This window comes from Passer domesticus, chromosome 3 (assembly GCF_036417665.1).
Source record: "Passer domesticus isolate bPasDom1 chromosome 3, bPasDom1.hap1, whole genome shotgun sequence".
NCBI classification, from domain to species: Eukaryota; Metazoa; Chordata; class Aves; order Passeriformes; family Passeridae; genus Passer; species Passer domesticus.
In genome coordinates, this window is record NC_087476.1 from 87,192,052 (window position 1) to 87,212,141 (window position 20,090).

Sequence of the window (20,090 nt, forward strand, 5' to 3'; positions counted from 1 at the left end):
CACACACACACATACACACACACACACACACACACACGCGCGCGCGCGCGCACACATACACGCGCACACGCACACGTACACACATACACATGACACGCACGCACACAGACCCCACATTAAACTCCTAGGAAAGTGAAGATATTATCCTTACTTTGAATGCTATTTCAACAATTCAACATTCTCCACAGCTGCCTAAAGAGAAGGTGGGAATAATGACAATGGGAAGCTCCATTGGCTTAATGCTGTCAACACAAACTTGTGAATATTTTGTGGAATCAGGTTGTGCAATGTAGAACTATATTATGTTAATCAGAAAAATGCCAACTTTTTTTTTTTTTGTTTCCTCATTTTGTAGCCAGTTAGACATACAAGAATTTTTAAATTATTGTCCTCTTGGTGTGGAGAGAGAGAAAGTCTTCTGGATCACATTACCTCTCACAGTACAATACCAGATCCTTCATGTCTCAAAGGTGTGAGTCTTGTTTCCAATTTTAGGAACAATTTCTAGACGCAGTCAGCCTCGGAGAATGCTGTGATGTTTTCTGAGCTTGCATGGTGTAGATGCTGTTTCACAGCTACTTGGTCACTAATGAGCTCACTGTTAAGGTGCTGTTAGAATGAAGTTTGAGCTGCTAATTAACACGCAGATTCCAAAGACATCATGCAATAAAAGTGAAATATTAGAAGTGTTGTACTGAAACAGCAGCAGAAAAAATGCACCTCCCTGGAGTGTTTAGAAGTTAAGGACAGAAGTAATCTCATCTTCATGCCTCTTCCTGCATCCACACTCCTGCAGGGAGAGGTGATTTTCTCATTCCATCACCTCATGTACAGCACAGAGATGCACAAAATTCAGCAAATCTGGTTTGCCAAAAATTGTAAGTAATACACCTCCTGTGAACACAACTTTCCAATTCACAGTCTAAAGAGATTGCAACAAGGCTGAATTTACCTTTCATTGACACTTTTCAGGATTTAATTTCTTTTTTATTCATGTGTAAGGAGTGAAGTGGTAGTTTTTTTCCCCCTTCTTTTATATAGTTCCATCTCAATTTTGAGTTACTAACTATGAGGTAATATCTTCTTATATACCCACAAATGATCAGGATATGCATAGAAATGTGTAAGGTTAAGCACTTTATTTTTGCAGCTTTTATTCTGTAGTCCCCAGAAGGCCATAGACGTGCTCCATTTAACAGCCACTGTCTCCCTATTGTGTGTCTTGAGCCCTGACATTCAATTCTGTTAAAATATAAGGCTCGTATGTTTTATATTGCATTTTAGTATTAAATATGATGCAAACAGGACCAAAAATCTGAAATATCTGAGCTTTTAATTTTTTTACTCTTCTTCATCAGAAAAAAAATGTTGAACTCTTCATGCCCTCCTTGTACTAATACATCATTTAAGAGGTCATTAAAAACACATGAGTTCACTCAAGAAGAGGTTAGGAAAATGTCTTTTGATACAATTGTATTTTATGAATAATGAATTAAAGCATGCAAAGATGGAGTGATTTGGAATTCTGTATTTTGAACCTATGTATCTTAAAGGAATGTGTTGCACACAAGAGGGTGCATAAGTGAAATCTTCACCATTTGCACGCAGAGAGGAGTATTTTGCCTTTCCAAATACTGACATGATCACTCCGGAGCAGTGAACAGAGACCAAATGTGAGGGTGTGTGTATGAGCACACATCATCCCAAATATCCATTGTGGGAAGTTGGTGGGGAGTTGTATGTGAGAACACAAGCTCTGGCTTTTGTCCCTTGCCTTCCTGCTGTCACTCAAGAACTTCCTTTGCCTTGTGCCTGGCACCAGGTTAACACAGGTCTTGCCTTTGTAAAAACAATAACTGTTCCCATCTTTCACACTGTGCTATTTTTATCAACCATTATCAAGTGGATTAAACACCCTGCTCTTCCTAAAAGGGAGGACAATTTACCACATGCTCCAATTCTCTGTTGGCAGAGAAGTGTTAAATAGGTATTTAAAAATACAAATGCGATGATCAGCCATATGTCCTCAGTGTCTACAAAGACTGATCTGTGCTCTTGCAATTAAGTGGAGCAATGACCAGAAACTCCTGGGAATAAAATCCCTCTGTGTTTCTGAACTTTCCGCCTTTCTAACAATTAAAGAACTAAGGAAAATGCAGTCAAATTTATGAGGCCTAAAAAAAATTTAAATATTATCTACATCATAAAATGAACTTTTAAACTTGAAGTCATATTTCTTCAAGCCTAATACTTTAGTTTATCTTTGATCATTATAAATTATCCTCTGTAAAGAGCAGTGCTTGGGAAAGTAGTTGGCAGCATGTACAATTGGAGTTCATTCTGCTTTATTTATTGAAAAATGATAAAAAGTAAAACACTGAAGTACTTCACATTAAAATGGTATGAAGCCACCAAGATAACTGCTTGTAACTGTCTGTGTAAAATTATGGTCACAGTAACCACCTCCAGAATAAACTTTCCATGCACGTGAGAGCCAAATGCATTTGCTTACTCAGATTTTCACTTGAATGATTATCTTTTTTCTCCCTTTTTTTTTTCTTCATATATGTGAAAACCTTTAAAGGAGAAGGATGGAAAAGGCATCAAATACCTGTCACCTTAGCAGATGATGAATCATTACAAAGAAGAAACCAGACAACTTTCAGTCAGCAGTTAATTTCTCTCCTTCACTGACACCAGTAGCATGTGAATTGCACAGGGCAGACTAATTCCCAAGAGAGATTTCATTCCTTACAGAAAATTATTTTTAATTTCCAAAACCTCTGTCCTCCAATAAAGAGGTCATAATAACTAAATATCAGTATACATTCCCCCAGCACCAAGTTTTACACCACAAGGCTTTGCAGTGGTGTCCTGACACTGGCAGCCAGAACAGATCCATTCACTGGAAGCCAGATTCCCATTTTGTAGTCATTGACTGCCTTTCACTATATTAATATTATTTTTCAGAATATTAGACAACTCACAGGTAACTAGCTACTTACTGTATAGCCAGAGCAAAGCTATACATTTTGACTGTCACACTGGTTTTCATCCTTGCTAAAAAAAAAAAAAAAAAAAATATTTTCATCTTCTGGCCATTTTTCTTTAGGAAAACAACCATACCTTGTGCTGGGGTACTCTTACCTCCAGACTTTAGCAAATTTTCTGAGAATCTGATATTGTTGGCCCTTGAAGAGTGACTCAGCAGAGGAATGATGTTCACACGGAACAGTACTCGGAGTGCACTGGGCGAGCTCTGGGGATGGGAGCTGCTGCCCTGCCAGGCACCACCATGAAAGGAGGGGTTTCCATGGCCTACAGTGATTTGGAAGGAGCTGGAATCTGCTGCCATCATGGAAACAACGTGCTACCACAGGCTGGACTTGCCTGCGTATGGTCTTGCTCTCCTGCTCCTGACAGTGACAGCTGCTTCTTCCGCCTTCAGAAGCACAGCTGTTCCTTCCAACTCATCCAACACTTTGCCCAGAGCTTCCAAAACATACAGCTGGCATTGAAGGGTGCCTGAAATCCTTGTTTGAGACAGGACACAGTTCTGGGAATGCACACTTCCTCCTGCATCCCTTGTTTACTTTAGTAAGTTCTGAGGGAATGAACCTGGGTGGCCTCACATTAGTACTTGGGCTCATTTTATTGGTTTACTTGTCCATTCCCAAAGCTTTGCAGCTGGTCTTCAAATTTATGGAAATGCTGTTATAAATATTAGAAAAAACTAACTACAGGCTCTTGCAACCTTTTCACTGAAATACGATTCATTTCTAAACCCCTAATCTCTTTGCTTACTTATTTGGTCACCCCTCACTGAAGTGAGCTCCCAAGATCTGAGATGGCCTGTGCTTTGATGCTCCCAAGAACCTTTCCAGAATTACTAGGATTCACCAACTTTTGGATCTTTGATGTGAGAGCCTATGAGAAAAGCTTCACTGTGAGCTGAATTGCGTGTTTTTGGAGAATATATGTCCAAGTGTGATGAGAACAGCAAGCACTTCTGAGGGCCCTTATATTGGACCCATTGAGAAATTCTTTTCTTGAAAACCTTTGCAGATCTGCAAGCTAACACAAGAGAGTTCATGCCTTAGAGCTTTCCAGGGTTTAAACACGGAATTCTCTATTTTCAAAGAGCCAGGGTAGACATTGTTTGGATTTCATTAAAGACTTATCAGACATGATGGATCTGAAATAACTGCTGCTCATGGCCAGCTGGAAAATACCCACCTGTTGCAAGGAAACTCTAGCCCACTAATTATCCTAAAAAATTCATGTAGGAACTTTCTTGACCCATTTTTTTTCCCCTGGTCCTTTTTTTTCCCCTTGAAGACATGGATCAATTGCTTTCTTAGAAAAATTCAGCTGATTTCAATGTCATCTTTTGGGAGCTTTAATCACCAAAAAATGTACAGTAAGCTATGCTAAGTCATGTAGCATAGCTGCCACAAATTAGCAATAAATAATACACTGGGAGCCCTTATGGCAGGCAGAAACACAAGAGTTCTGGAAAAAAAAACCAAAACCAAAAAGACAAATCCAAGAGGTAACTAAATTAAGACTAATTTTTATATCTGAACATTAGTTAAACATTTAGAATATGAAATATTCAGTTTAGCTATATTATTCACTATTTCTAATTTTAACATGCATCTGCACTTTTGGTTTCCAGCTAGAACAAGAAACCAAGGGAAGCCAAAACACCTAGACAGGAACAGAAAAAAACCAAAATACCAAGACTGGAACAGACAAAGGCCAAAGTATTAGCCAGAAACAGGAAGTACTGGACATCTTACAAGACAACCTCTATTCTTGTAAGATCTCCAACCAGGGGTGCTGACTGAATAGATTCAAATTATTTGGACAACCTTTGAGTAATTATCTAAATCTTTAGGTATTTCGCTGAAGCACACTTAAAGTCTGACTCTCTCACAACTGGCTTGTCACTTGAATACATGACCATTTCTCAGAGAGTAAGGCAAACTTGGAGTGGGAAAAAACCCAGCTAAGATATCAAAGAATGGCTTCAAAATAGCTGTTTCTATCTGCTTTCTAGGGCTTTAGAGAAAATGGATTTTTCCAAATAGTGATTAATTCATTAATTATTATAGTTGTACATTTATTGTTTGAATTTTTTTCTTTTGTTTGGAACTGTTGATCAGAAAGAAGCAGCAAAAAGGACTCCAAGCCATTTCAGCAGACAAGAATGGTCAAAGGGCTGATGAGTTTCCTCCTGTTCTTGCTGTCCCTCACCTCTGTACATCTGACCAGTGAACAGACCAGCACAACACACTGTGGTGTAGCATGTGCTCACTTATGTTCTTCGTGTGCTGCCTGCACAGAATGTCATATTGGATCCCAAACTGGATCTTTGTCTGGTATCTTATTCTTGGGGTGATTATTATTATTAATTATTATTATTATTATCATCATCATCATCATCATCATCATCACTACTGCTATTATATTTGCCAACACCTGCCTTGTGAAGAGAAGCCTTGCTCCATTCCTGATCTTTGCAGTCTTTGAGTACATAACAGGGGCTTATATAAAAGAAGGAGAGGAACTTTTACCCAGACAGATACTGACAGAAGGAGAAGGACAATATTAATCTAAAAGAGGAGAGATTTAGATTAGATATTTGGAAGAAATTCTTGATTGTGAAGGTGGTGAGGCACTGGAACTGGTTGCTCAGAGAAGTTGTGGATGCCCCATCCCTGGAAGTGATCAAAGTTGGCTGGAGCTTTGAACAACGTGATCTAGAGAAAGGTGTTTCTGCCCGTGGCAGGGGGTTGGAATGAGATGATCTGTAAGATCTTAAGATTTTTTGATTCTATGATTATCCTCTTAGCCAGATGGCACCTGTCCCTAGGTGTGAAATAGGCATAATGTGAATACTACTACCACTGCAAAAATTATCTTAAGAGAAGAAATTAGACTGGGAAAATGAGGTTTTAAGTTTGTTGAATTTCTCATGATTTAAATATTTTCATTGCATGTGGAAAGAATCTCATTTTGAAATTCACTTTTCCACTGGCTCTTTTACCAGGAAAGGAACAACAGAAAATACTGGTTTGTGTTTGCTGTATTCTGATAAAATACAGGAATGTTATAAACTTTACTTAGCTTAGCATCCATCAACCCTTTCTTTCTCCACTCTTTGAAAGTTTTATTGTAATGAAATGTAGTAAGTGTCATTATAATGGGCCAATGTTGATAAGATGATCATTTATTGAAAAAGAGTTTTAAAATAACTCAGCTTCTCCAATAAATGAAAACTTTTAGATAACATACCTCTTAAAATGACAAAAATAAACATAATGAAATCTTTGTAGTAACAACATGATCAACTCGAGAACATGTTTGGAATGGAGATGGGGAATAAGAGAGTAAAGGAAAGAGATGGTGGAGTGTTTTTCCTTAAAAAAATTATGCTGTTTCTGCTAAATTATTTCCATGGTGTGTCCTTGATTCACAAGCAAGAGATGGTAAAAAAATTCTTTGGTTTAAGTCAGGTTTGCACCAAATCTAATTTACAGGTTAATCACTTGTCATGTTGAAGTTTTTTGAGGTGAAACAAACAGGTTTTGGTTTTGGACTTGAAAAATCTCAGAGTGATTGCAGAGGCTTCAAGAAGAGACAAGCACTGTACAAATGAGTAATATGAACTGATTAATGAGGAACCTAATGAGAAGCACTCTGTTTTGCATAGCCCAGGAGAAGAGGCTGAACAGAACAGTTAAGGGTAGGTTGAAGGCAGGAACAACACAGGAGCAATATTCAAATACAGAATAGCCTCCTGTAAAGAGAATAAGAACCGAAACTTTTATATACTGAAATGTACTTATGGTATAGCAGCAGAGATGCTCACTTACATGTTATGAAAAGGCTCATCAGTGTAAGGACAGAGCAGATATGTGATAGACTGCTTGTTGACACTGATTGTTACTGAAGATTTTTGAAAATAGTCTAGACAAAGGTTTTTAAGAAATGATGAGCATATCTGACTCTGTTCTGCTGGCACACACATTCTTCAGTAAGAATGTTCTTTGTTCACTGTGACAAGAGATACAGATCAGATCAAGAGCAGTCAAACTGTGTCCTGAGTATTTCTTTATAAACACTTAATTCTCCTATCACAACTGTAAATCTTGAACTAAACCTAGAGTTTACAGTTTGGTAAGACTGTTTGACAGCAGCCAAGAGTCAATTAGGAGCCTGCAGCTAAGCATGCAAAGCACATCTAGGTTGATCTCAGGAGGAATGTGTCTTCTAGCACTCTGAAACTTCTTGTTTCTGGAAGCAAGTTTCTCTTCCATCAGTTTCTTAACCTCTGCTTGTAACTCTGAATGGTTTCACTACCCAGGCAAATGGCCTTTCATAATCCTAAGAACTTCTGGCCTCCATGATGATTTGTGGTGATGTGTTTTCTAGGAGAAAACACCCATAAAGACAGTGTTTGCTTATTTAGTTTTACATTTGTTCCTTTTCAATCCACTTCGTCACTGCATCAAGATATCCATGGCCCCCTTTTAGGATAAAAAGAGAAAGAGTTAAAAAGAAGCCCTAGGTCAGCCTCTAAACTCATGGTGCTGTATTTTTCATTTTGTATTTCTTTGACATTTCATCTGGGTTTATTGTTGTTCAGAAGAAGACAAAACTGTTTTCACATTTCTGTAGAATTAATGGAAGTCCAGTCAATCTGCCCTGTGAACTTTTTTGAAGTCAGGTATGGGGCTACTCCAGCTGTGTATAACTAACTCCTGACCTAGGAAGACTTCTAGGGAGCCTGTCAGGGGCTGAGTCTGCAGGATGAAGCTCTCTTTCCTCAAAGCAGTATGGCCAAAAATAATGAATTAATTTAAGCAATGAAATTAGTGGTATGATTGATACAGCTAATATAGAAGCCAAGAAAACATGGATCTGAAATTGTGAGGCTATGTTGACTTACATGGGTTTTACAGACCATGGTGATACAGAAAATGTAATAGAAATCCACCCTGCAGAACAGAAATGGTCTTATTTGCTTTAGAATTAGGGAAGTTTTCAGTCTGTATTTCAGTGTAGATATGAATTTAATAACTGATGTGAATTTCAGGATTAAGCCTTCATCAGGTTCCTCTCTAGAGCAGTTCTTTACAAGACATATGAGACTGCTAAGTTTCAGTGGAAGAGTCTAAATACACATACGTGTAAATTTAATTTTAAAACCACACTATTGATTTCAAATCCTTAGGCAAGAGATGGAGCTACACTGTTTTTTCAAGTTATCAGGACTATCATCTTCTGGCTTACAGAACTCTCTCCCATGCTGAAAGTTTAAAAGACAAATATATATTTTTAAGATGTGATGGATTCACACCAGCTACAAATTATGTTAAATATCCTCCACCTTGCTGAACACATACAGCCTAACACATTAGTGGGATTTAAGATGGAGCTAAATATGGAGTCATAACAACATATGCTCACTTGAGGAAACTGCTCTCCAAATCCAAATGCAGAATTTAGTCAGACCCTTTTGGCCTTTGCTTTTATTGGACAAAACCAAACCAGAGAAAAAAACCCCAAACAAAACACCATTGCTTATTTCTTTGTATGAAAAATATAACCTTACTTATAATTTGAAATAACACTATTGCAGTAAAAATCTGGGAGTAAACTGTGTTTCTGTTGCCAGTCAGAAAATATGGTTCCATTTTATTTGTTTTTTGCAGTGGCCTCTCATGCTAAGTCTCCATGTGATCATGACATTTCCTCCCCAATGAGAGAGAGACCGAAATTCAAGCGATCGCACAGAGAATTTGTGTGTCTTGGCAGCTGTGATCCGTATGTGAATACATGCTCTGCTCGTGCCAAGGTCCAATTTGCTGAGCTGTGTGCAGTTTGCAATGAGGGCCTAAGCCACACTGGGACCCGTTGAAGAAGTCCTAAGTGAATCCTTAATCATGGTGTGTCCACTGGAAAAAAAGCAGACTGTGCACCTAGAAAATTTAGTTTTGACTGCCAGATAGCTAACTTCCCACAGCTCTTTCTGCTCTCCAAAAATCAGCAGCGACTTTGAACAGCTGACAGTGCTTTCAGTGGTACATCTGGAGAAGCAAAAACACCACAAAACATCTGTTTTTGTTGTTGAATAAAAATAAACAGTACAGAGCTGAAAGCTGAGTGAAGAAAAGCTTTTCAGATACAGTGAACATTTTGTTTATTGCACAACCCTGCTCATAGGAGCTGATCTTGTGCTGGTGGGTAGATCAGAGCAGTGCTGCTGCGTGCTGGAAAGGCACAGCTATTGCTGAGGGGGCCACGCCAGTTCTCAGGGAGACATCCATGGAGAGGTAGGAGTGGGGCTGGGGGAGGCACAGCAGCTGTGAGCATTTGGGCACCAGTGGGATTGCTGCACATGAACCTAGGGAAGGCTCACCTGGACCCACTCATACTGCAGGGTCACCACAGGCAGGAGGGTGGCTGTAGGGCACTTGTCCTGGATGGCTTATGGGGAAAGATGAACACCATGTGGACATTCATATCATATTTTGAATTCCAGAGGAGCATTTCCATACACTCATGCCTCCACCTCTGCTTCACTTCCATAAACGTCATCACCTATGAAGTTTTCAAAGGAAAGCTGGAAAGAGATGCTGTAATATTGCTCCTAAGACCTTACTTGTGGTTTAGAAGATTCCCTGGAAATTTTCAGGACAGGCTGCATTTTCTGGAAAGATCTGACTGACCTCCTGCCACTCTGAAAGAGGTGTCCCCAAAACTGTGTTGATGTTGTGTCACTGACCACAGCCCCACTTAAACAAGAGTGATTCCTGACCTTATAAATGTTATTCTATACCTAAAGCACTGCAGTTCAGTTCTGTGATAAGTTCAGTATCTATCAACTATTCCCATGAAGGACATCATGGGGAGGTAACAAATCAGCTGCCTAGACACAGTCCTGAGTTGTTGTGGTGTGCTGTTCAGTTCCATTAGAGTTGGTTTGTTCTCTTACCCCTAGCTGCTAAATGGATGGGTCCTGGGATTCCCCTTCCTCTCCTGGTAACCCCTCCCCATATGTGAGAGTTGTCCGTTGTCTCCTCCCCTGTTTCCCTGGATATCTTCTGTAAACCCCTCCTGGAGCTCCTGTCTGTCACCCACTGACCCCTCCCCTTTCTCCAGAAAGTTCTCCCCTCGGCAGTGGGTGACTGGATCAGGAACAAGTGTCCCTCCTTCCTACCTTCCCTATTCGCTAGCCAGTGTGTCCCTCACAAGTGTGTTCCCTCTTAAGTTCTCCCTCATTGGTTACTGTATTGTCCCAACCCCATTGTTCCACCCCTTTTATATACCATTGTAGTTCGTTGCTCCTGGTCTTTTCTCGGCTGGCTCTCCTGGAGACAATAAACCTCTGGACTGTGCCCCCGAAAGGAGTCCCTGTTTTCTTCACTCGCTTTGCCTCTCTGCTGATCACTGCTGTCTCCTGCTGAGGCACTCCCCGGACGCCCCCGGTGCATCTGGGCAGTGCTCCCCGCTGTCAGCTGCTGTGCCACAGCTCAGCCAGTGCGGAGTCCTCCCCTAGCCGGGGGAGTAGAGAACTTAGACAGCAGCACAGCACTGAGTAATGTGTTTTAGGAGACTCAGCTTGAGCAGGGATGCTGGACTAGATGAACCCCAGTGGTACCTCCCAACCTTAACCATTCTGTGATACCTTTAACTATGCCGGAAATAACTGCTAAGACATCAAGTTTTCATTCATAATTGCTCTAAAATATTTTATTTGCAATATAAATGACTGGGCTCTCGTCAATCCAGAATGAGACTTAATTACATTTGAGATGAAATGGAGATAAGAATTATGTAGAGAGAATTATGAAAATAAGAGGCCCATTAATTATTGATACACTACATCTTGAAGGTGCTAGATTTGTGGATCCTTCTTTTTTCTTTGAAGGGATCTGAATTCATTGGCTACAGAACCCCTAGGAAGCACAGAAAATACAATGAACATTGTAAAACACTCTCTTCCACTAAAGTTCTGCCCTTTTTTCATTGGACCATCTAAGAAAAAGATTTTTTTCTCATTTATCTTAGGTCACTGAAAGCAGCCATGGGGTCTAGCTCAGTGTTCTAACTGTAACACTGGATTGGAGAGGTAGAAGGTACTTTTGTTTTGGATTCAGAAGAGAAGTTTTAGATTGTGCATCTGCCACTTACACAAAATCTGGCTAGAGATGAAAAATTTTGAAAATTCTTCTGAAAAAATGTTCATCAATTCTTGTATGGTTTGTTTCTTTTTAATGTGTTAATTTTTTTTTTCTCTCCATTTTCCCAGTGTTTGTTCTGGTGTTTGAATTACATTGTTTCAAAGTACAATTTTAAAAATTACTTTGAAAGTGATAGGCTATTTTGAAAAGTTTTACTTAAAAATTTTTTCTCCTCAACTTCTTTATAAGTGAAAATTCATTAAACCTGACTCCTCCCCTTCTTTTGACTTCAATTTTTGGCAACTTGGCAAATTTTTTTACTGAAACAATTCCCATGACATTATATGTGGTACAAAAAAATCAGTATTTTCCACTGAAAATATTTTTCACTGACTACACAGACTGGAAAGATTGTTTTTTGCAGTGTTCAGGGAAATAGATTGAGAAAAATGAGAGCTGTGCTTGGGAAAAGTGAAATCAACTAAGAGAAGGCTACAAAGCCATAGATATCAGTCCAATACTGTAATAGATGTCTTTCAACATCTTCAGCTTCTATGCACAATACTTAAATCATCTGAACAGGAGATACAGAGAGAAATTGCAGTAGCAACAATGGAGTGCCTGAGCTAAAAAAATACAAGGCTCTTGGGCAAGGTTTGAGTACAAAGACCATTGGCATAAAACAGAGTAATACACAGGAAACCTGCAGGAAAACCTACATTCATTGTGATGACAAAGGACTGGTTTGGTCTATCAGTATCTTAACAATTTCTTGCTTTATATTGCCAGTAGTGATGGCACAAAGCTGCAGCAGCACAAGTCCAGACTTTGCAGTGCTTTTCACACTAAGCATTTAGTGGTTTTCTTCAACTTCCTAAGTAGATAAAAGTTACCTTTTAAAAAATGCCTAAGCCAGTGTTGATGTTAGGGATGAGCAGAGGCAACCTGAGCCTGAGTTGAGATCTAGCTGAGCACATGGTGGCCACCTCTCTCCCTGGCGAAGCAGCCCTGGTGCTGGGGTGACATGAGCAGCAGGACATGCTGATGCCTTACACTGGTACTTTTAACATTTCACAAATCCCTATCATTTCATAGATCCACCTATCTATCCCATCCATCCCATCAACGTAGCAGTCACCTCTACTGCATACAGAAAATGTGGTATTTGTCCAAATTTAATCTTCGTCACCAGAATGCAACCTGAAAGGCCTGAGGCTGTGCCTACCCTGCATTCACATGATTCCTACTCCCTAGGATTCACCTTACAATGACAGCAGGGATGGCAAAATGAATGATCATCAAAAACAATGAAGTGATTTTTTAATTTTAGAGCAGTGAGTTTCACACAGTGGGAATTTGTCATTAGAGAAAATGAACATCAGAATCTAAATGGAATTTTGCTCTTTTGATTATTGTCTTGATCTTGTTAGGTTTCCAGGTAATATTATCGTAATGCCTCTGTATCTCTGTGCAATGCTGCAGTCACATTTTTTATAGTTCTACCTAACGTTACTGTCACTTTCCAACAGGAGTGATGAGAAGGAGTTACTCTTCTGGACTATCCTGATCAGTTGTCTGGTGAAGAATGGGCCAAGCTCACAGCAATGAGGCATGATGACAGAACACCTGCTCTGTGTCTCAGAGCAGCAACACTGAGTGCTGAGGTTTGTTCCCCTGTTAACATACCATTTGCAATGCCAGCCAGCAACTTTGTTAGCCAGCTGAACTGTGCATCCTTTAGGGAGAGTGGAAAAATAAATTTCATTTTGAATGTAGAGTCAGTATTACTCAGGGTACCAGGTTGCAGGGTTGAGTTGCCGCTGACCAGGAGATGTGCAGAGCTAAGAAGATATTGTGTTAATTCATTTCTTTAAATGTCAGCTTTTGAAGAAAAGAGCATGGTAGAAAAAAAAGAAGTGACTGAGATGACACAGAATCTGGGAGAATTATGTGTCTAAGTGGCCTTGAGACAATTTTTATAGCTTAGTTCAGTCTTGGATGGGTCCCAGCTTCTACAGGCTTCTTTTTCAGAATAGAAGATGGCTGATCTTTTTCTCCAGCAAAGTAAATAAATAGAGCTTTAGAAAGGCAGGAAAAAAAGCGCCCTTCTGCTTTCCAGCACTTCTGTGGGGCTCCTGGGGTTGTGGAGATGTTAATTCAAATGACTGAGAAAACATGATCTAGTTGACTGATAGGTTTTAAAAACAGAAGTTTTTAATGCAATGGAAACAAAGGCTGACATGAAAGATTCAAAATAGAAGTGAACAGCTTCTTCTTAAATCAGTATAAATTGTCTGTGTGTCATGGCAGCGAACATGTTTCTTTTTTTTTTTTCTTTCAGGAACTACGTAACCACAGAGTTCCTGTTTACTGTATTTCTTAAGGATAAAGTTTTCTGCGGTAAGAGACACCTAAGACCATTAGGCACGCACACTACAGATCTAAAGAAAGTCTATTTACCAGAGCTTCCAGCAAAAATATTGACAGGGCAGTAAAAATACTTTCCTTGATTACTCAGGCTCATATTTTAAACCTAAAATTACAGGAACTTTTCTCTTTTACCAATTTATTTTTAGCATCTTTATTATTTTTTTGTTTTCTTTTTCTATGTTTTTTTTTGCTTACCTTTTAAAGCACGGTGAGTTTCCATTGATTTTGCAAACCAGGGTCAAATTTGGTAAATCCTTCTAATAATCTCATCCCTTTTTTCAGTATTTTCACTTAGTCAGTAGAAAATGATCGATAGAAGGTAAATTTACCTTTCTTCAGTAACTGACAGATGAATCTGCAGTGTATTTCAAAGAATATGGCCTCTCCTTCAATCTATTTTTAATAACATATGGGTAGTGATACCTATGTAATGAAACTAAGCTGTCTACATATTTATGTAGTGCATATTACAGCAAAATCTGAACACTAAGCAAACAGTGATGAATTATCCTGGAAACTCCTTGGGAAGAAAAATATTTCCTTTTCAAGCTATTAGGGTGCACAGATAAGATAAAGTATCAGGCTGTTTGCAATTTATGGACCCAGGATCCTTCAGTCTCAGATGGGACGGGATCTCCAAACTTGTGGAAGTGCTATTCACTACAGAAGGAGGCAAACACATGGAGTTCTCTGGCACACAAGTGCAGATATCGAAGGCCAGCACCCCGGGTGTGGTTCTGCTCAGCCTCAGCACTTCAGAATTTCAGGGCCCTGAGACATGAGAGGGATAATGGGCCTGATTTGTTCAGGCAGCACTCATCAAGCCTTCAGATTTGCCTCTCGGCAAGTAATCTCCCTGCTGTCATACTGATACAATGGAAAACTTTAAAAAAGAACAGACGACAGTGTTTCCCAGGTTGTGGCAGACAGCAAAATACACATTGCAGGGTAAAGCGGAGCAGTTCTCGAAGTCCACCAGGAAGAAAACTATTTCTTTCAAAATGAGTGAGGATTGTTTGATTAATTTTGGCTCTGTCCTCTCAGCACTCTCTTCAAGCCCTGCTGATGGAACTGTCTGAAGTTAGACTTCCAATTCACATCCATCCCTTTCTGTTCCCAGGAAAGTGGCCTATAAACTGCTTTGATCAGATAAAGTTTTGGCATCTTGTTCAGAATGGGAACTTTCAAGCTTTTCAAGCATGAATTCCTTAATTCGGCCTCCATGCAGAAAGATAACACAGCAAGAAAACTGCCATTAATTTTAGATGCTCATCCTGTTTATAGACACAGAATTTGTCAAGAACTAGTATTGTCCCTGATGGAACAGTGAATATTTTTCTTCAAATCAGTCCCTTCTTAATATTTCAGAATGCCATGGATTAGATAAGGGTTGTGTGTTCTTACAAGGGAAAGAACATATCTGGACAGCAACTTAAAAAAAATAGAGATGAGCAGGGGAGTGGTGAAGCAAAATGGATATAGGGTTTTATCACCCAATCAAAGCTTAGAGACAAATCACAGTAAAAACATTATCTCTAGAAGGGATTAGCTCATTTTGGAAGGAGCAAGAATAAAAAATTCTACGTGTGTATTTTGGTTCAAGGATGTGTATATTTGCTATGATTATCAAGAAGCTGCCATTACCAAGGTGTCTTTTTAGTCTCTTGCTCATGTTCTATGAAACACAGCTGAGCATTTACAAGAGGTATTTGTTCTAGTCCATATATGCATATTTGCACATATACATCTATACACACATAATTTGTGGTACACTCTGAATCTCATGATATGTTTTGTGGACTGCTGAAAGAGTTGTATTTTTTTTGTTGTTCCCTGTGACTGTGAGGACTGGATTGGACAAACGAAATTGTGTTTTTGGGAAAACCTGAGGAATTAATTTTCTGTGTGCTTGTAAGTGTGAACATATTTAAGAAGAAGAAGAGAAAAAGCAGAACACTATTAAAGCTAGTGGGTGAGGTGGGAGCTGAAATCATTATGACAAATATACTGAAAATGTTTTCTCTCAAAAACAGAAGAGAGCTACTATAGCAGTAGCTATTTTATACACAATACTGACCAGTAGGGAGGAACCAACTGAGAGCTTAGAAGAGAAATGTGATTTGAAAGAAAGTGTTTATTAAACATTTGAGTTTTATATTCTCACAACGGTAAATGAGCAAAAAAAGAACAACAAAGAATATAGAAGCTGCAGGAGAGATGGAAATTGTTTCAAGGAGTTGCTCTAAAAAGAAACTTGCAAACTACACTAATACCCAATATGAGAAAATATAAAGCAGAAATGGATAAAGCTGAAAAGACTAAACTGGACAATCCTTTCCCATCTTCAGTCTTCCCTCAAAAAGGGTAAATTTAGAGACATGAAACAATTCATTTTAAGAAAAGGGTTGCACAAGCAACCGAGAGATGTCCCACTTAATTTTGAAGATATTTTGCTTTTACAAGTGCCCAAGATCATTCAGTGGTACCATATGAAGTTATTACTGGCTTATAGCTAGGAGGGAATTCAATTATCTCTTCTCAGATAGGTCTTTTTTTTTGGATAGGTGGGAAGGAAATGACCACAGACAGTCATGGAGTTCCTGGAGTATCTGGAGTCAGGACAAAAACAGACATGTGGTGTCAGGAAAGTCAGTTATGGGCTGAGCTATAGATTAATACAATTAGATACAAAGTCTCATCTCAGAAAAAATGTTAACAGAAGGTGGTTATAATGGGAAACAAATGGTATCCCCTGAAAGAAAAATAAGTCTTCCTGAAGCCTGCTGGGAATTCTGAGTTCATACACAGGCATGCTTCACTGATCTGGAGCTCATATGATACCTTTGATATCATATAATACCTATGATATCCAGAAAATCTGGGGTTTGCACATCTGGTGAAGAAGGAAGAATCAAATATTTTATTTTTCCTAGTTTAGTTGAGAAAATGTCACCAAAAATAAAGAACATAGCTCCTCAGTTCTTGAAACAGGAAGTTTTCCATTTTATCAACCACATCCTTATTGTGACTGTCCAATGATTCCTTATAGAAGCTGGAAAAATAGCCTTGAGAAAAATGTTTCTACAGTGAGCAGAGTGTGTTTCCCATCTACAGACTCAGTGTCCAAGAGGGGAGGGATAGACATGTGTTTTCTCGCCAAAGGCACATGAACCTGGCAGTGCTCAGATGTTTTCAACAGCAGGCTGCATTGGGTCTGACTGAGATGATACTGCACCTTCAAGACCTCTGTTTTTGCAAAATCTTTCCAAACAAATCTTTCCACTGGGCTGAGACACCCTAAAGATACTCAAGAAAGTAAGTTTGATTATCTAGTGTGGACTCTGTAATTTAACTGCTATTTAAAAACCAAATAGAATTGAGCTCTTCCCAGAAGACACCTTGAGCTCTTCCCAGAAGACACTATGGTGGGTGTCAAGGGCTGTCCAAACAACAAAGTCAGATGTTAGCATGTTAAAGAAAAGGTAGTTTTATGCACTTTCCACACTGCCTACACCCCCCCCTCCCCCCGCCTTAGAACATTAGCTATATTCTAATCCAAGTAGTCCCAGAGCATGGTTTTCTACCCCTTAATCCAGATTAAAGCATTTTAGACAGACTGTTGTCTTTCCTTTCTTCCTTACTGTTGCCATGACTATCAAGGAATATGATGGATAAAGAGATGAGGAGGTAGGAATTTTTACCTACATTTGAGTACATTCTGGCAAAAAAAAGAAAAAAAAGGAAAAAAATGTAGAAGCAAAATACATTGCTGCTAATGGGAAAATGTGTATGAAACTTTTTTGCCAGGTGAAAATTGGGATGCCTTGCAAAAGTCATACTTTTAATTCTTCATATACTTAATGTGTGTGGTCTACAATTCAAGAAATTTCATTTGAGATATTCTGTCCATGCAAACAGGATCAGCAAGTGGGATTCTAAAGAGGTGGGGCAGCCATATTTTATTAGTGGTTGAAAATTCTTTTTTCTCCAAATAGCAAGCATGAACACACCAAAGCATTTGTTACTTAAAAAAAGAGATATCACAAGGGAATTTTCCTCAAGTGTTCACTTTAGACTGACACAAAATGATTAAAGGGGAAATTCTGCTCCAGCTCGAGAATTCTCGCTGATCCAGCTTACTTCTGAGTCACATCCTTTAGCAAGGTAACAAGAAAAAAACCTGAAATGGTGATAAGGGCAAAAACTGGGATCTTGAATTCCTGTCCAGAACAATAACCATTGAAATCTCCTACTTAATCTATGAGAATTAGTGATGGAATAAAAATCACATTGTTTTCTCCATTAAAAGATTACTTCTAAATTAGTATTTACTGAAATTATATCCAACAACCTGCACTATTACCCTATTTTAACATGTGCCATTAAGGAATCTGAAGCATCCTATATTTATATCATCACTTCCCATCTTTTTAGAATCTGGAAGTTCTCATCACAGTATTATGGACAAAATGGACAGTGTTTCATTTTAGATAAATGATCTACTTCAGGTATTTTTCTTACTGCTTGTCAGACTAAAAATGCAGGATTTGGAAAGCAATCTTTCCCAGGCTTCCCACCTGATCTGCTCTTAGTTCAGAAGAGTCATGGAAGAAAAGGCCTTAAAATAATGGCATTTTTATGTAGAGGAAAGCAATTTGAGATTCCTATCTGAAGTTTTAATGTCTTTTGCTGAGTCCCAGTCAGCTGGAGCCAGTAGCTAAGGCACCTGGTCTTTTAAGCATAGATTATATATAAGGAAAAGGTCTGAAATGTTTAAAATCTGAACATACCTTGTATAATGGAGTTCTTAAGCTGTATTTTCTGTAAATTACTGAGTGAATCATACAGTCTAAGCACATGATGATATGATCTGAAATGCAGGTTTTAGTGGCATCATTTTGGGATGATTGTATTATAAGTGGTGAAAACATGAGAGAATTATGTACATCATCCCAAGAGAGTGCCAATAAATCTTTATGTCTTCTGCCTTGCCTCATGCATTCATACTGCATAGCTGGATGATCATATTTAAGCAAAATTTTTAAGTCAATGTAGATTTTTTTTTTATTAATTTTGATCAGATTTTGATTTTTTTTTTTGAAAAATCTTAGATTTATCTAAAACAGATGATGCAGAGGGTAGTTCAACAGCATTTTGCCATCATTTCTTTGTCAAATGTACATGGACTGAAACAAAGATTTTTTGTAGGATAGCATGTGATCGTGTAACTAAAGACTCATACAGGGAGTTCCAGGAGAAAGAAGATCAGAAGAGAGTAAAACCAGAGCACGGTAGGTCATTAGGAGGGTCTCTTACCTTTTGAACATCTGAATTAGAAATTTAGGAATCATCTTTTTATTTATTTCTTCTGTATGAAATAATCCCATATTTTCATTCATATGGTTTGTGCCATATGTGCATATAGAAGACATAAATCTTTATGTTTCAGCAGAAATGCATGATATATGCATGTGTAAGTAACATTAGAAGAACTTTCCCCAGAGCCCACTTTATATCCACTAACACTGCTGCCTCTGCCTTCTTCCTGGCTTTGCTTCCCTGTTTGTGGGTTATCTGAAGATTTATTTTCAAAAGTGAACTCATATGGTGAATGCAAGTGGAACATTATATCTGCTTTGAAAGGCATATACTGCTCTTGATAACATTGTATATCATGATATACTGTTCCTAGCTAAAATACTGCTTCTACTTCAGCCTACAAAAGGGCTGAAATAAAAACAAATCTAAGTAATGTATTGAAGAATAGTTCTGATGAAAATGTATTTTTGTTGGCTGTTTAAGCAATAACATTAGGAATGATAGTTGTAAACTGAGGAAGTTTTATCCTCAATATATTTGTCTTAATAAAAAGTATCTTATTGTCTTCAGGTTGGGCATGTGAGGTTCAGTTTTAATTCCTAAAGATGTCTCCAGCTCTAATTAGGTTTACTAACAACAAGGTAAAAATGACCTGTCATGGAAGGTTCATTGTATTTTGAAACCAAATGCAGCTCTGAAAACCTCCTTCAATGGAAATTCAAGCTCATGGTAAAACCCTTGTGTGACATTGCTTCTTTCCTGTCCCCTTAGATCTTATATGTACAGTACATTGTATATTTGTTTTTGTACTACTCTGAAAGGTATCTGCTATCCTGCAGTCCTGTAAAAATACTAAATGCTAATCTTCGTTGCATACACCTGCTCAGTCCCACCTTGGTGTATATGTGTCCCAGAAGATGCTACAAGACACGGGCAACTTGAATGAGAATTTCCTGATACCTGGGGAATTTTAGAAGTCCAAAATGGTTTTGTATAAACTTGGACCTTATCTCAATAAATCATTGTCTTGAAGAAATGTCATAATCATTGTCTTGAAGAAATATCATAATAATTGTCTTGAAGAAATGTCATCATTATCTTGAAGAAATGTCATAAATGTCTCAGACTTGCTTGTGCTTAATGTGA

General features: G+C 38.5%; 1 long non-coding RNA gene across 1 annotated transcript; it reads left to right on the forward strand.

Moving 5' to 3' along the window:
• Positions 1 to 12,619: 12,619 nt before the first annotated feature.
• On the forward strand, positions 12,620 to 19,624 carry LOC135298169 (uncharacterized). The gene is made up of 3 exons (XR_010360162.1): positions 12,620 to 12,859; positions 13,537 to 13,595; positions 18,834 to 19,624. It is a non-coding gene; the product is annotated as an uncharacterized LOC135298169 (long non-coding RNA).
• Positions 19,625 to 20,090: the final 466 nt, after the last annotated feature.